Below are 15,994 nucleotides of genomic sequence, written 5' to 3' on the forward strand. Positions count from 1 at the left end.
AACAGCATACAATGGAAAAAGGAGAGTCTCTTCAATAAACAGTGTTGGGAAAACTGGACAGCCACATGCAAAAGAATGAAAGTAGACCATTATCTCACACTGTGCACAAAAATCAACTCAAAATGGATTAAAGACTTGAATGTTAGACCTGAAACCATGAAACTTCTAGATGAAAACATAGGCAGTACGCTCTTCAACATAAGTCCTAGAAGCATTTTTTCACATACCATGTCTGACCGGGCAAGGGAAACAATAGAAAAAATAAACAAACGGGACTACATCAAACTCAAAAGCTTCTGCACAGCAAAGGAAACCATCAACAAAATGAAAAGACAACCTAACAACTGAGAGAAGATATTTGCAAACCATATATCTGATAAGGGATTAATATCCAAAATATACAAAGATCTCATACATCTTAACAAAAATACGAACAACCCAATTAAAAAATGGGCAAAAGATGAGAACAGAGATTTTTCCAAAGAAGATGTACAGATGGCCAATAGGCACATGAAAAGATGTTCAGCATCATTAACTATCAGGGAAATGCAAATCAAAACTACAATGAGATATCACCTCACATCCATCAGAATGGCTATGATTAACAAGACAGGAAACAACAAGTGTTGGCGAGGATGTGGGGAGAAGGAAATCCTCAAATACTGCTGGTAGGAGTGCAAATTGGTGCAGCCACTATGGAAAGCAGTATGGAGATTCCTCAGAAAATTAAGAATAGATCTACTATATGATCCAGCTATGCCACTGCTGGATATTTATGCAAAGAACTTGAAAGCACAAATGCATAAAGATCCATGCACCCCTATGTTCATCGCAGCCTTATTCACAATAGCTAAGATTTGGAAGTAATCTAGGTGCCCATCAAGGGATGAATGGATAAGGAAGATGTTGTATATATACACATTGGAATACTACTCAGCCATAAGTAATGATGAAATCTGGCCATTTGTGACAACATGAATGGACCTTGAGGGTATTATGTTAAGTGAAATAAGTCAGAGGGAGAGAGTCAAGTACCGTATCTCACTCATAAGTAGAAGATAAAAACAACCACAAACACGCATATAACAGAAATTGGATTAGTAGTTACAAGAGGGGAAGGAAGGATGGAGGAGAGTGAAAGGCGTGATTAGGCACATGTGTGTGGTGATGGATCGTAATTAGTCTTTGGGTAGTGAACATGATGTAATCTATACAGAATTCACCTGAAATTTATACCATGTTATAAACCAATGTTACTTAATTAAAAAAAATAAGTTAAAAAAATAAAAGGCTGAGCAAGTTACATGCTTGGATATTTCTTAAAAAGTTATAAAGAAAATAACTATGACCCATGACCTAAGTTTTCAGTGGCCTACGTGCTATTAGCACAAGTTTTGAAATCTGATAGGTCACAACAGTCCTTAATTTTTAACTAAACAAAAACTGACCTTTATACTTTTTCTATGCCACTATGGTTTTCTTCATCTCAGTTTCATGTCGCTCTTAACTTTATACCATTCTCAGTATTCTTTCAAAAATCTTCAAACAGTAGTCATCTATTTGATCTGAGGTCTTACCATGTAAGTTTTAATTGGACCAAGTGTCACCATCAGATTTAATGTCTCCACTGGTCCCATCGACCTTGTTCTTAGTAACACTTTCCTTCAATTCAGTATATCCTCACTCTAATTTCCTGATTACTATACTTCATACTACTTTTTCCCTTTTTCTAGTCATCAGATCCGCTCTTTTCTTCTCCTTAGACTTTCAATCTTATTTTCTGTCCGGACATTTGTTTTTGTGTTCATAGGATTTTCTATTTCTGCTTTTTGATCTCCTTTGATCCTGACTACAGGATCTCTGCTTTCTTTTCTGATCTACAATGGCTTCTGCTACTTCTTCAATCTGCTGAACCATGGTTCTCCACTTCACGGTGTTTTGTGGTTCCAAGATCTGCTGCATCTTCATTCAGAAGTTCAGTTTGAGTGCCTAATTTGTGGAAGACTTATCTTTCGTCTTTCTCTATCACAAGCCTTATATTTTTCTCTTTCTTCTTTTCCTTTCTCTTTCTTTGCTTTTTCTCGCTCATTCCTTTTGTCTCTCTACATTCTTGCTTCTCCTTTTTAAAACACTAATATAGTTAGACTCTTCGGTTCTTTTTCTTTCAGTTTTTTAAAAAAAATCTTCTTCAGTAGCTTTAATTTTGGTATAGCACATGGATTGCTTTCTCATCAAATGGTCATCTACCCAGATTAGGCATCTCCTACTATCAAAAAGTCTTCATCTACTTCACAAGCTTCCATTTGATTTTCTTGGGCAGCTAAATTTTCAGTTATCAAGGTTGTGAATCTAAGCAATTCTCTCTCTTCTTTTAACTATTCAGCTACTTTTTGTCATTCTTTGGACTTCTTCTACCTTCTATTCAGATCGTAATTCTTCAATCTGCTCCTGGAGTACACAAATTTTAGGTGTTAGAACCTGAACTTTTCTTTACTGTTTCATTTCTGCCTATTGGACCAGCTAACTCAGAAGACGGCTGGTTTTTGAGAAAAGGCCAAGCAAATAATGGTCTCGTCTAATTCTATGAGATACTTTTACAAGTAAGTTCGGTAAATATGGCAAAAAAATCTTTCATAGTCAACTTTCATAAAATGACGACTCTTGTTACACTGTTTTTGTACATTTTTATCATAAGTTTTTTTCCAAATTGACTTGTAAATCAGTTATCTGGAACTGTTTATTTTTTCTAGGGAAGAAAATTTCAGCTTGGGCAAAAACATCTAGCTGTATCTTTCTGTACCTCCAAACCCTGAGTGTGACCAGGGTTCTGCTGATCACACACTCAGTTCTGTTCAGTATCTCCTTTTGCAGGTTTTTGGGATACAGGTTTCTCTACTCTGTTGTGGTTGCTCCCACTCCTCTGTCCACTTGTAATCTTTCAAAAATTTGTTGACATCTCTAATGTTTTCCCTTCTTCTATCTACAGCAAGATCATAAGGAGTATTTGTGAACAAGTCCACAGGTCAAAAACTACAGAGAAAATATTAACAAATTCTCTCCTGGTCCCACGGCACATTTATGTGCTTCTTTTCCAGGGCCAGGTTTTAGTCTCGATCCATTAACTCATCCAACAAAGCATGTCTGAAATCACGCTGCTTGCTTTAGGGGTCTGCTCCCACCAGTCCCACCAGCTGCCAAAGAAAACGTGGGCAACACAACCGCCAATCTTTTCAGGCCTGTCTCAGGTCAAAAACACTCCTTCACTGAGGCGTCAGAAAAGCATAACTCCCACCATGGCAGGATCCCTCCCCAGCATGCCGTGCATGAGGGACACACCTAGGCCTGGGTCTACAATTCTTTTTTATTGTTTATATTCATATGGTTTTACCTCTATTCCTTGGTTTTATCCTATGTACTTTTGAACAGTTACTCTTGTAAATCGGGCATACAGGATTAATACAATTTTATTTCCTATTTCACCTATTGCCATGAATTGGCTATTGTCTTGAAAAACCTTGTAACTATAACTGCTAGGATTCAGTATTGTTCTTTGATTAGATGCAAACCTCCCTACTCCTAAAGTTCCATGAATATTTAAAATATCTATACACGAGAAAATTTATAAATACCAATTTTCTTTAATTAAAAATAATTCCTTATTTTTTATATAACAGCTTCATTAAGATATAAATCACATACTATACAATTCACCTAAAGTGTACAAATCGATGTTTTTCTTTATATTCACAGTTCAAACATCACCAGTTTCAATTTTTGTCACCCCAAAGTGAAACTCTGTACCCATTAGCAGTCACTCCCCATTCTCCCAAGCCCACAATTTAGGCAACCACTAGTCTGTTCCTTATTTTTAAATACTTGGAACTATTGATAAGATTCCTTCTTTTGCAAGTTCTTTAACTTTGAAGGATATTGCACCATAGGTATTTTCACCTATTATCTCTGTAAAGATATTCCTTCTCTTTTTCTGTCACTCTTATTTTCTTTGTTAATCTTGCTTTCCTCTCTCTAGTTCCAGATATATGACTGGCATGTCTGACACAGGTGTTCCTGCTCATACTTCTAAAAAAGAGAGAATCATCACCCTCTCTTCTCGTTAGTTTTCCTAGTCACTGCATTAGCTTTCTCAAACTACAGAAGTTGTCACTCCAGTATCAGGCTTCATCACCTCATATGTTTCTGCAGTAGTGCAAGTTATTTTTAAAAATTAATTCTTTGACTTTAGTTCTATTAAACAAAAACATGAATTGATTTCCTCAATTGATGCAAGACTAGGGGACTTGAGACACTGTCCTCTCGATTTTACACTGTAGCTTCTCTTTCCAAAACACTTTTTTGTTGCTCAATTGTCATATGTAGATAGTGTCTATAGTATTGAACAGAGCAGTCATAGAATAGACTCCAACAGGGGTTTGGAGCTACATTAGACCCTCTTCCTAATGCTGTGTAAAATGAGTCCCTGATTCCAATTCTATGTATGTTATTGGGGGGGGGGGGTAGGGGGGTGGGGGTGACGCTCTTCTGTAATCCCCAAGTTGGAATAAAGGCCTTTCCAAGGAGGCGATTGAGTTCTAGTGTAATTAACATCCATTATGGGACTTTTGAGAACTTTTTACCAATGTCCTAGCAGAAAATTCAATATGACCTTTTGGAACAACTCCATTTTGCTAAGTGTCAAGGGTTTCTACTTAAGGAAAATCTTCCAAATGTAAGAATCCTGAAAAACATTTGCTGTAGCAAGAACAGACTTCAAAACAACAACAACAGAAACAAAACTTCAAAGCAGAGGAAAAGTTCCGTGTTCTGTGTACTATTCTATAATTTGACCTCACATTCCAGGTGGGAAAGGGATGTGCGTACCTGTAGATTTATTAGCACAGAATCTCTTCTGAAAGAAGAGGAATAAAGAGAAGAATTGCTTGCCACATTAACTAATCTGAATGAGGACAAAACAATTCAAATTATTAAAGCAATAATTAGCTAAATGAGAATATTCTAGTTGTAATTGCTAGCTTCAGGGAAAGATGCTATTCTGAAAAGTATAGCTAGGGTTAGACTTGCAAACATGTTGCTTCTATAAAGACTTGGAAGGGTTGCTCGTACTGTATTTCAAAAACTGAGAGAAACGTTCAGAGAATTGGTTTAAAGAAGGCCTAGTGTTTGTGTGCTTGCTTTATTTTTCTTTTCCTTTTTTTTTTAGTAATAGCTGATGGATCATTGTGGAAAACATTGTCAGGTTATTATATAATATTGATTGCAAGTTTATATGCTTTACTAATGAAGTTCTATATAAAATTCTCTAGCAAATTACACACGACAATATTAAAGCCTAGGCAAAGCTCTGTCTAATGGGAAAAAGTGACATGCTGCCAGCATTTTCAACCTAATGTCATTAACTTTGGTGTCATGGACCACACTACCAACATTGCTAGCTCAGCTGTTATGGTATAACATGCTAAGTCTCCAAGTGCTTTCAGACCCCGGCCATGATTCCCTCAATAAATATGCATGAGTGATGGTTAACTCAGATGTGGAAACTTCACGTAATTCAGGAAGACACAGACTTCAGAGTAGAAGGCCAATTTGATTTTTTCTTCTAATAATCTAGACTCCATAAATTTGGCTTGCATGATTTAAATGTGTAGTCTTTTTAAAATAGAAAATTCCACTTTTAATATAGGTAGTACTCTTTTCACATTGTCCTTACACATTGTATTTCAATATAATATTAAGTAGTTGAAATTACTGCATTTTATGAGGTAGACACTCAATTCTGTTTCAATATTTTTTGGAAAACATTTAACTACATTTTGATAATACATGTTTCCCCCGCTATCCAGAAGTTTGCTTTATGACACATCGCTTCTAGGAAAGAACTCCATCTGTAATGGTTTTTGCTAATTGAAAGAAATCCAAAGAGAGTTTTCACTTTCACGAGAAAAGGCGAAAAGTGAAAATAGCGTTCAGTATTTGTTTTGCAGTGAGCTGTTATAGAGGCTAAGCAGTCAAGCACACTGTCATATTTTAAGCCTTCTACATCAGCCACAGCAGACAAGCCTCAACCTTCATTCGAGGCAGAAAAACATGGAAGAAGGTGTAGACCATAGTGACCTGCCTCCCCTGATGCATTCAGATGACGATGAGATGTTAAAGGATGACCCCCTTCCTCTCTCTCGTATGTCCCAGTCTCCTGTACCTCCCATCACTCTAACCTCTGATGATTCTGCCTGACGCACCGTCCTCACCACTATCACATCTCAGCCTTCCAGTGGGCTCGCTGTCTTCCCGATTCTGCTAAGTGACACTACACTGCACATACGTTATTTCTACTTTATATTGGTTGTGTATTTATCATATCATTCCGGCTTTTATTACATTAGTGTTATGTTAGGTTTTACTTGTTACTTGGTATGATTTGATAGGTTAATTTTGGAGTCTGGGAATGCTCAAAAACTTTTCCCGTATAAATTAATAGTAACTGCTTCTTCACTTTATGCAATTTCAGCTTATAAAGTTTTCATAGGAATGCTCTACTTTCAGATAGTGGGGGAAACCTGTATGTGAAAAGCTGGAGAGTGACGTTGTCGAGATGGCAACATATGTCACTCCTGACTTCAGTCCCCCTTACAAGAAGACCAACCAACAACTATCCATTGAGAAGATATCGCTGGGATAGACAGAGACTGAGACGGGAGCGGGGATTACAGCAGCCAGAGCTTAGATCTTGGCAGACCCAGTTCCTGCTTACAGCAGTGCCCAAGCAAAGATCCCAGCCAGTGGCTCTGCCCATCTGCAGAGCTGAGCCTGTGGCCCCATCTCGTCAGGGATCTCCGTTGGCAGTTCTGCCTCATTTGGGCTCCCAGCCAGCAGGCTATATTGACCATGAAGCCCCTTCTACAGCCCCACCAAACAGGGAAGAAAGTTTGAAGCTCCGCCTAACTGCTAAGGATAGGAGAACAAATTTTCAGCCCCACTTAACTGCTGAGCATAGGCCCCAGTCTCATCCCACCAGGAAGTCTGGTCAGAGAATCCAGCAAGCGCGAAGCCCATCCCACAGACCTGCTCAGGTGGGGAACCGAGTGAACAGCCCTTCCCAACTGTTGAGCATAGTCCCTAGCCCTGTATAGCCAGGGAGCCTGAACAGTGACCCTGGACAGCCTGGGAGCCCAGCCTACAATACCAACCCCTCTACCAGCACACCCACCAGCAGAGCATAGCCTATGTCCTTGCCCAATTGTTGAACACAGACTGTGGCCTTGGTAAGGCAGGTAGCTCAACTAGTAGCCCAGCTAAATCACAGAACATAAACTTCAGCCCCACCCAAACAACGGCCCAGACAGTGGCCCTGTCAGATCACAGAGCACAGTCTGTAGCCCCTCCCAATTGCAGAGTATAGTTGGAGGCCCTGCCCAACCAGAGAGTACAGACAGTGACCTCGTACAACAAACAGTGGAGCATAGCTAAGGGCCTACCCAATCCTGAAGCCCCGCCTGTGGCCCTGCCCAACTTTGGGGCATAGCCAGTGGCACCATCTGGTTGGGCAGCACAGCCTGAGGCCCAACTTGATCAGGAGCAATTGTGGAGGCCAGCCTGCAGCCCTGGCCAATTGCAGAGTCTAACTAGTGGCATTGCCCTGTCAGGGAACAGAACTAGTGACCCCACCTGTCCAGAGGTGACTGCAGAGCCCAGCTAATGGTCCCACCTGACTGCAGAGCATGATCAGCAGCCCCATCTGACCAAGGAGCCCACCTAGCAACTCCACTTCAATATAGAACCCAACCAGCAGGCCAACAAGGCATGGAGCTCAGCTGGTGATACCACCTCCCGCCAACCTCACAGCATGGGCAATGATCTTGCCCAACTAAGGACAAGTTGATTGATGCCGACAGGCAATACTAGCTGATCCATCCAGTACCCCAACTTGAGCAGAGTGGAGAAAGTCTTTCCCTACCAAAGTGAACCTGTAAAGTCTGGAAGAGGAGACCACTTACTCAAAGGCAGATGCCAACACAAGAATAAAAGGATCATGAAGAATCAGATAAACATGACAACACCAAAGGAAACTCACAGAGTTCCAATAACTGGCCTTAAAGAAATGGAAATCTATGAACTGTATGACAAAGAATTCAGAATAATCCTTTTAAAGGAGTTCAGTAAACTACAGAACATATAGATAGACAACAAAATGAAATCAGGAAAACAATGCATGAACAAAATGAGAAGTTCAACAAAGATATAGAAACTATCAAAAAATCAAAGAGGAGGGAGCAGTCTCAAACTCATTTTGTGAAGCCAGCATTACCCTGATAGTATAGTGCAAATTGAATACAAGGAGTAAGAACAAAATTATTTTGTAGTGAATTTGTTAATATCTTAGGATATTTTGATATCCTTATTTACTCCTATATTATATAGTTTTAACTGCTTGAACATCCCTCCTCCCATTTTTTTCAAGGGACCATGTAGCTTCAATGTGAATAAATGACCAATAGATGGCAGTGTTGCTCCTTTTTGAACATCTCCATAGACATTTTACCAAATTTTGACTCCTATTATATGCGTTATTCTTAAAGTCATATTTAGCAAATTAACTTTTTGCAAACTTTTCTCAGTTTATTAACTTTCAAAATATAATAGCAATAAAGTTCAATGTAACACATCAAGAATATAGAAAATAATCTTACAATCTTTAAGTAACAAATGTAAAAAGTGTGGCACTTGACTTACCATACTATTCTCTCTGGTTTTACAAAGGTATTTACACTTGTAAACACGTATGTGGAGATTTTTGCTTTTAATCTGTACTATAATGTGATCATATCTCATGCATTATTTTACAAATTGCTTTATGCATTGAACACTATTGTCATTCAAGACATTCTACATTTATGCATTCTTTTCTGATCTCCATATATTTTACATGACATATTTTATATGACATATTTTACATGATGGATATAAAATGATTTTTTGTCATTCTTCTATTGTTGAGCAAGCACAGGTATTCCTTACTCCTAGTGCTTTTATTTCTGAAGGACATAGTCTCAAAATTTGTATTCCTGAGTGGAAAGGTTTTTGTATTTTTTTCATACCAATAGATATCATCCCATTGCTTCCCCTCTCACCCCAAACTACAGCAAATTACATTCCCACTACCACTGAAATAGTCTTGATTATTTCTAACCCTGGATATCACAACTATAAATTTAAGAGTATCGTGATGTAATTTCTATTTTAGGTATATTCGCTATTTGAGAGAGATTAAACTTTTCCATCATAAATGCTACAAATACTTATTTCAAGTCTCTCACTTGTATTTTGACAAAACACTAGATCATACAAACATTTTTGTTTATTATTTATTTATTTATTTTTGAAAGATTGGCCTTAACCTAAAAACATCTGTTGCCAATCTTTTTTTCTTTCTTCTTCTCCCCAAATGCCCCCAGTACATAGTTGTATATTCTAGTTGTAGGTCCTTCTAGTTCTGTTATGTGGAATACTGCTTCAACGTGGCTTGATGAGCGACCCTAGGTCTGCGCCAGGGTGCACCTAAGTGGAGCCACCACTGGGCCAACCCCAAAACATTTTTATTTTTTCATGTTCAAATTTGTCAATATTTTCTTCTAAATTTTTCTCTAGTAATTCAATAAGGAATAGTTTTATTCATGTGATCATTTAATTTGGCATGTTTATTTTGAACCAAAGGTCTAACTTCCTGTTGTTCCATATGGCAAGCCAATTATACCAGTACCATTGAATCAATAAAGCATGTTTCCTGTTTTTTTCTTTTTTGGAATGCTCCCCTTGTCATATATTAACTTTCCATGTGTACTTTCATCTATTCTGGACTTTTTATTTTGTATCAGAATCTGTTGATCTAATCATTATCTATATGATACTATTTCATTACATTGACTTTGAAGAAAATTATGATACATGATAAGGCATGGTGCTATTTTCATTCTTGGATATTCTCAGAAATGTATTCTACTACATGTTCTTTAAAATGATTTGTCCATTCTCTTGCAATTTCAGTGATCGCTAGATTGGCTTTCACGTTACAATCTCAATAAGAAATATGTTTTAACTCTGTGATCAAGTTATTAGTTCAGATCCTTTAATAAGACTATATGTTTCTCATTATAAGCTTATGAAGCATTCTTATTATTCTGAGGTATTTTATAGTTTCCAGTACTTTTTGTTTATATTGTTATATTGTCAGTAAGATACTTCGTTTCATCTCTATTAATAAGTGTCTATGTATGGCATAGGGAGATCTAACAATGAAGTGGTATCCATCCTGACACCTCGCTAAGTGTTCTTCTTTATTCTAAGTAATTTTCGGCATTGTTTCACATTATGAATATACTATAAATTTAATATAATGCCTAATATTTATTTATATATTTAATTATTTCATTTAATTTTTATTTTATTAGCTAAATACTATAATAGGCACCATCTTATTTTTTCTTTTTTTTAATGGAAACACTTTAATAATTTCCCAGTATGTGTGCATGTGTGTGTATACTATGCTTCTTAAATATATAAGTAATATTTTTCTCTTTTGTGGTTTCCCTCAATTCTTCTTTTCCGTTTTTTGCTTTGTTTTCTTTCATAAATATTTATTGAATTTAAATATATTGTGATTTTCACATTGTTCTGTATATTTGTCAAATATTATGAATTTTGTACATAGATATCCTCATGTAGAGATACAGCATGTCTTTAATAAATTATTGTTCAAAATGCGCCATTTTAATATACTGTAGATAACTTTCTAATGTATCAAGTAGAATTTTTCTAAGTACATGTATACATTTATGAAATTTGCTTAGTGACAATTTTTATGAAACCACAATTTGTTATTTACAAAGATATTAGGCAACTTCTCAGCATTCTTATAATGATAAATCATTTAAATATCAGAGAGGGGCCAACCAGGTGGTGCAGCAGTTAAGTTCACACGTTCCACTTTGGTGGCCTGGGGTTCGCTGGTTCCGATCCCGGGTGCAGACCTATGAATCGCTTGGCAAGCTATGATGTGTCAGGGATCCCACACATAAAGTAGTGGAAGATGGGCACAGATGTTAGCTCACGGCCAGTCTTCCTCAGAAAAAAAGAGGAGAATTGGCAGCAGATGTCAGCTCAGGGCTAATCTTTCTCAAAAAAAAACAATCACAGAAATTATCTATTTCTCAAAGGCTATGTAGATATATACTGTAAACAAACTGGGGCTGAAGCCTTTATGTATACCTATATATTTTTTTAATCAGTTATAAAGCTATTATAATCTAAAATTTTCAATTTCCCTGAGGATCCACTTGGTACTACATACTTGTTTTATTAGCAGAAATACATTTTAGAAGTTTACTGGCATGTTTTTTCATCTAACATTCTCTCTTGGGTATTTTTTCTTTATTTATGGTTATACAGCTCTTCTTATTTCTAAAGCACACTTTTTTTCTCTTTTTATCATTCAGGCTTGCCAGAAGTTTACATATTAATAATTTTAAATGATCAGGCTATTAGGTATATATTTTTCTTTTTTTTTTGAAGAAGAAGATTAGCCCTGAACTAAAATCTGCCACCAATCCTCCTCTTTTTGTTGTGGAAGATTGGCCCTGAGCGAACATCCATGCCCATCTTCCTCGATTTTATATGAGGGATGCCTGCCATAGCACGGCTTGATATCCAGTGCATAGTTCTGCACCCAGGATCCAAACCAGCGAACCCTGGGCTGCCAAAGCAGGACATGGGAATTTAACCATTGTGCCACCAGTCTGGCTTCTAGGTATATATTTTTTTATGCCATTCCTTTTTTTTAATTAATTTCATCTTCATCCTCCTTATTCTAGGATTTCTTCCCCAATTTTTTTAGACAAAAATAATTCACCTATGTTTTGGTCTTTTTTTCTAAAAAAATCAAGCAATTAATGATTTAGTTTTTCCTAACTTTAGCCCTAAAACTGTATTGTTTCAATTTGAAATGTTTTTAAGTACATTTTAAATAATTATAATTTTTATGTGCTTCAGTATAATCATTATCTAAAATAACACTTTTATTATTTTATTTTTATGGTAAAAGGAATTCAATTATCAGATTCTTTAAAATTGTTGATGTTTAGGTTTGTTGAATTGTGATCACAGAATGTCACTTGTCATAGCTCTATTATTTTTACTTCAGTAAAGGTTTCTATTTGACTCAGTACGTAATCGATTGTTTAAAAATTGGCATAGCTGAGGCCGGCCCAGTAGCGTAGTGGTTGAATTCGCGTGCTTCGCTTCGGCATCCCGGAGTTCTCAAGTTCAGATCCCAGCCCAGACCTAAGCACCACTTACCAAGCCATGCTGTGGCAGGCATCACACATATAAAATAGAGGAAAATGGGCAGGGATGTTAGCTCAGGGCCAATTTTCCTCAGCAAAAAAGAGGAGGATTGGTGGCAGATGTTAGCTCAGGGTTAATCTTCCTCAAAAAAATAAAATTGGCATGACTGCTATGCACACTTCTGAGCTTAATGATGATCTTGAAATCATCTACATATCATTGCTTACTCTGTTTTTTTTTTTATTTTGAAGCATTTAGAAGTTTTCCACAATATTTATTATTTAATCATTTTCTTCTTATATTGTTAGAAATTTTTACCTTAAAATATTTTATATACTATGTGACTTAGCATGCCAAAGTTAGGATGACACATCTTTAGTTTTCAGGGCAAATGTTTCTTCAGTATAAAAGTACTTCTTGTTCTTAATGTTTTTGTTTTATATAACTCATTTTTTTTTGTTAAATTTGCCTAATAGTTTATGTGGTAGATAGATAGATACAGATATATGCCCATCTCTATTTTACTTGTGGTACACTTTGAAATCTTTCTCTCCTGATAAGGAAAAAATGCTGTTGCTATTTCATAACTGGTATAATTAGTTGTCTTTCTCTCTTTTATTGGTTGTTTTATTTTCTCAATTTATTATGAATGGTGGATGCGGGTAAAGAAGCCACTTTCTTGTAGTAACCAAAGGTTTTTTCTACTTTACAATGATGCCTCTTTAACAAGCATATATTCAAATAAGTGACCAATATATAATACAGCAAGTGCTGTAAAGTCCCCTAATGAAATATTAAAATTACAGAGTTGGCAACTGAATAAAATTTAAAGTGATACTAGTGAAATATTGTATTAATCTGGAATCACTCCATAACCTTAGATCCAAGAATTATCAACTAGAAGTATTGCTGAGATGATGTTTTAAGTATTTCAGATTCCTCTTTTGGGATGTTCAAGATTTTGCTGCATTTCCCTCAATTGAACATTGATATCAATGATGGCATTTCATCAGCTTACTCAGGCATACCTCTCATTGGCTAGCTCCTGAACCAATGTAGTTCTGCAGCCTAGTATAAAATTGGATAAAGCTAAGTGAAATATAAAGCTATTTATATATTCACTTTTTTCTGAAGAATTAATGTAGGAATTATTTTTATTCATATATTGAACGCAGAAAATTATAGGCGTGTACGTGAATATTAAAAAACTATTTTGAAGTAAAGCTGACAACACGTACTTACTTTTAAGTTCCCCGAGGCCCAAGCTTTTGATATTACCTTCTTGGTTCCAACATGTTCAGAAGCATTGTACTCTTTTGAGAAGCTATTTACCACCTCAAATAAATAAATTAAAGAAGCACCTTCTAGGAAGTATTTTGTGCACTATATATACATTTTTTGTTGTTGTTAGGGCTGTCAAATCCATTCCGAGTCCTAGCGGCCCTGGGTACAGCAGAGCAGAGCCCTGCCTGGTCTTTCTGCATCATACTTTCACCTTCCAGCGCTGTATCAGACAACGTTCCACTCTATTCATAGCGGTTTTCATGGCCAAGGTTTTTGGAAATGAGTGGCTGAAACCTGTCCACCATGGGTGACCCTGCTGTGAAATACCGGTCTCATAGCTTTCAGCATCATAGCAACACCCAGTCTCCACAGTATGAAAAGTGGCAGACAGATCATGTGGTTCCCTGACCAGGAAACCAGCCCAGCCGGAGGCAAACTTTAACCATGAGACCACCAGGGCTATAACCATGTATAATTTTTATCTGGTGAAACTCATTGCAGATGTAGTTATTAAAGCCGGAAGTGATTTTCCATTTCTTGGCTTTCCAAGATGCATCTTGCTTCTATTGTCATGTAAAAGAGGTCCCTCTACAGATTATGTCAACTTTTTATGTGCTTTAGTCACAATTCTCCTCAAGGCCAGCTTCATCTACGTATACCTGTGCAGTCACACAGCACCCTATGTTCAGAAGGGCTCATGTTCTACTTTGTTTTAAGTCCTTAGTAATTTAAAACAATTAATAATTAATAATTGTTTAATAATTAATAATTTTAATCTTGCATTGGGCCCTACAGATGACATAGACAGTCCTGAGCCCGTTCATAATGAACATAGCCTCTTACTTATGAAACACCTCTCAAATGCTTGGTGAGATATAAACTGGTCATAATCAACCTTTCTGAAAGCATCCTAATAATAGATCCAAATCTACCAACTATTCAGCATAGGTCCCTGTGGAACTACAGTTGGTTCTCTGTATCTGTGGGTTCCACATCTGGAGATTCAACCAACCATAGATCGAAAGGCCTACAGTGGTTGCATCTGGCTGAACGTGCACAGACTTTTTTTTCTTATGATTCCCTAAACAATACAATATAACAACTATTCGCTTAGCATTTACATTGTATTAAGTATTATAAGTAGTCTACAGATGATTTACAGTATACAGGAGGATGTATCTGGGGTTATATGGAAATACTACACCATTTTATATAAGAGACTTGAACATCTGCAGATTTTGGTTTTCAGGCAGGATCCTGGAACCAATCGTCAACAGATACTGAGGGATGACTGCATCCAGTTAAGCTCCTAACCATTACCATCTTTCACCATCTTATGAAATGCAAGCCTCACTACCCATTCTCCTCTTTCATAGTCTCATATACAGAAAGCTATGTACTTTTGCCTGAGCTGATTTCCTGAGATTCTCAGTCTGAAACTTGCATTATCCCTTTCAGAAATGCTTCACCCATCACTTTGCTTCCCTGGTCCGCCTCTCGTTGATAGGTTATTCATATTCCTCACATCTGTATCACCTGGAGGTAGTGTCTGGAAATGTCTAGCACTGCATTTGTGCACCTAGGAGCCTTTCATCTTCATCAAAGTCCTTTCTCTTCTGAAGACTCAAGGGATGATGTCCAGTGTCTTGAAAAATGTTTCATATATTGCTTCTTTCCTTCTTCCTTTCCTTCTTCCTTCTTTTCCTTCTTCCTTTCCTTCTTTCTCTCTTTCTTTCTTTCTCTTGTCTTCCTTTCTCTGTCTTTATTTCTTTCTGTTTCTTTTCTTTACTTCATTTTTTCATTCTTTGTTGTTGTTTCAGGTGAGCAGGTAAGTCCAATTCCTGTCACTCTATCTGAGCCAGAAGTGGGACTTCCACTTCTTCTTTAATCCTGACTTTAATAAAGTGATTAGAATATAATTTGGCCCAGGATTTTATCATCTTAACTGCTTTTTAAACATTTCTAATTTCTAGGCAGATGATATTGGCATATTCACATTGCTGATAACAATTTACTGGTCTAACCAAAACCACTGTAAACCAGAATCATAAAATATTTATAATACAAAAATGCCATGCCTTTTGAGAAAAAAAATTCCACAAGTAAATTTTTAAAAATCATCAGTGGATCACCAAATGCTAAACATCCAGGTAGTAATTTGTGTAAACTTCTCTATTGAAATTACATACAGGTATATCAAATGTAGGATAACTTACAAAAGCAGGAATCATATTTAAATTGTATTGCAAATGGTTAAAATGACTCCAAGTTTATTTTCAAGATAGTAGAGTTCAAAGTTAAGTCTCTAAGCATTAGAAAGTCAGGATGTTTTTATATCTATAAATTCGAAAATATAAAT

General features: G+C 36.6%; 1 protein-coding gene and 1 pseudogene across 2 annotated transcripts in view; both read right to left on the reverse strand.

The window, feature by feature from the left end:
* Positions 1 to 15,994, reverse strand: part of KLHL1 (kelch like family member 1) — a 327,107-nt gene that overhangs the window by 302,917 nt on the left and 8,196 nt on the right. The window lies entirely within an intron of this gene.
* On the reverse strand, positions 1,588 to 6,123 carry LOC139076555 (luc7-like protein 3 pseudogene; annotated as a pseudogene).

This window comes from Equus przewalskii, chromosome 16 (genome assembly GCF_037783145.1).
Source record: "Equus przewalskii isolate Varuska chromosome 16, EquPr2, whole genome shotgun sequence".
NCBI lineage: Eukaryota > Metazoa > Chordata > Mammalia > Perissodactyla > Equidae > Equus > Equus przewalskii.